Source organism: Rhinichthys klamathensis, unplaced genomic scaffold (genome assembly GCF_029890125.1).
Source record: "Rhinichthys klamathensis goyatoka isolate OS25496 unplaced genomic scaffold, OSU_Roscu_1.1 h1tg000939l_1, whole genome shotgun sequence".
In the NCBI taxonomy this organism is placed as follows: Eukaryota; Metazoa; Chordata; class Actinopteri; order Cypriniformes; family Leuciscidae; genus Rhinichthys; species Rhinichthys klamathensis.
This window is the reverse complement of record NW_026607266.1, coordinates 95,001-97,663: the sequence shown is the minus strand read 5'-3', so window position 1 is coordinate 97,663 and position 2,663 is coordinate 95,001.

The following is a 2,663-nucleotide window of genomic DNA, read 5'->3' as shown; positions in this document are numbered from 1 at the left end:
TCCTCTATTGAGGCGAAAACCACCACCACCGGTCTAACTCTCCTCTATTGAGGCGAACACCACCGGTCTAACTCTCCTCTATTACTCTCCTCTATTGAGGCGTACACCACCAGTCTAACTCTCCTCTATTGAGGCGTACACCACCGGTCTAACTCTCCTCTATTATTCTCCTCTATTGAGGCGTACACCACCGGTCTAACTCTCCTCTATTGAGGCGAACACCACCGGTCTAACTCTCCTCTATTACTCTCCTCTATTGAGGCGTACACCACCAGTCTAACTCTCCACTATTGAGGCGTACACCACCGGTCTAGCTCTCCTCTATTGAGGCGTACACCACCGGTCTAACTCTCCTCTATTGAGGCGAACACCACCGGTCTAACTCTCCTCTATTGAGGCGTACACCACCGGTCTAACTCTCCTCTATTGAGGCGTACACCACCGGTCTAACTCTCCTCTATTGAGGTGTACACCACCAGTCTAACTCTCCTCTATTGAGGCGTACACCACCGGTCTAACTCTCCTCTATTGAGGCGTTCACCACCGGTCTAACTCTCCTCTATTGAGGCGTTCACCACCGGTCTAACTCTCCTCTATTGAGGCGTACACCACTGGTCTAACTCTCCTCTATTGAGGCGTTCACCACCAGTCTAACTCTCCTCTATTGAGGCGTACACCACTGGTCTAACTCTCCTCTATTGAGGCGTACACCACCGGTCTAACTCTCCTCTATTGAGGCGTACACCACCAGTCTAACTCTCCTCTATTGAGGCGTACACCACCGGTCTAACTCTCCTCTATTGAGGCGTACACCACCGGTCTAACTCTCCACTAGTGAGGCGTACACCACCGGTCTAACTCTCCACTATTGAGGCGAACACCACTGGTCTAACTCTCCTCTATTGAGGCGTTCACCACCGGTCTAACTCTCCTCTATTGAGGCGTTCACCACCGGTCTAACTCTCCTCTATTGAGGCGTACACCACTGGTCTAACTCTCCTCTATTGAGGCGTTCACCACCAGTCTAACTCTTCTCTATTGAGGCGGACACCACTGGTCTAACTCTCCTCTATTGAGGCGTACACCACCGGTCTAACTCTCCTCTATTGAGGCGTACACCACCAGTCTAACTCTCCTCTATTGAGGCGTACACCACCGGTCTAACTCTCCTCTATTGAGGCGTACACCACCGGTCTAACTCTCCACTAGTGAGGCGTACACCACCGGTCTAACTCTCCGCTATTGAGGCGAACACCACTGGTCTAACTCTCCTCTATTGAGGCGTTCACCACCGGTCTAACTCTCCTCTATTGAGGCGTACACCACCGGTCTAACTCTCCACTATTGAGGCGTACACCACCGGTCTAACTCTCCTCTATTGAGGCGAACACCACTGGTCTAACTCTCCTCTATTGAGGCGTACACCACTGGTCTAACTCTCCTCTATTGAGGCGTACACCACCAGTCTTACTCTCCTCTATTGAGGCGTACACCACCAGTCTAACTCTCCTCTATTGAGGCGTACACCACCGGTCTAACTCTCCTCTATTGAGGCGAACACCACCGGTCTAACTCTCCTCTATTGAGGCGAACACCACCGGTCTAACTCTCCTCTATTACTCTCCTCTATTGAGGCGTACACCACCAGTCTAACTCTCCTCTATTGAGGCGTACACCACCGGTCTAACTCTCCTCTATTACTCTCCTCTATTGAGGCGTACACCACCGGTCTAACTCTCCTCTATTGAGGCGAACACCACCGGTCTAACTCTCCTCTATTACTCTCCTCTATTGAGGCGTACACCACCAGTCTAACTCTCCACTATTGAGGCGTACACCACCGGTCTAGCTCTCCTCTATTGAGGCGTACACCACCGGTCTAACTCTCCTCTATTGAGGCGAACACCACCGGTCTAACTCTCCTCTATTGAGGCGTACACCACCGGTCTAACTCTCCTCTATTGAGGCGTACACCACCGGTCTAACTCTCCTCTATTACTCTCCTCTATTGAGGCGTACACCACCGGTCTAACTCTCCTCTATTGAGGTGTACACCACCAGTCTAACTCTCCTCTATTGAGGCGTACACCACCGGTCTAACTCTCCTCTATTGAGGCGGACACCACCGGTCTAACTCTCCTCTATTGAGGCGTTCACCACCGGTCTAACTCTCCTCTATTGAGGCGTTCACCACCGGTCTAACTCTCCTCTATTGAGGCGTACACCACTGGTCTAACTCTCCACTATTGAGGCGTACACCACCGGTCTAACTCTCCTCTATTGAGGCGTACACCACCAGTCTAACTCTCCTCTATTGAGGCGTTCACCACCAGTCTAACTCTCCACTATTGAGGCGTACACCACCGGTCTAACTCTCCTCTATTGAGGCGTACACCACCGGTCTAACACTCCTCTATTGAGGCGTACACCACCGGTCTAACTCTCCTCTATTGAGGCGTACACCACTGGTCTAACTCTCCTCTATTGAGGCGAATACCACCACCACCGGTCTAACTCTCCTCTATTGAGGCGTACACCACCAGTCTAACTCTCCTCTATTGAGGCGTACACCACCGGTCTAACTCTCCTCTATTGAGGCGTTCACCACCGGTCTAACTCTCCTCTATTGAGGCGTACACCACTGGTCTAACTCTCCTCTATTG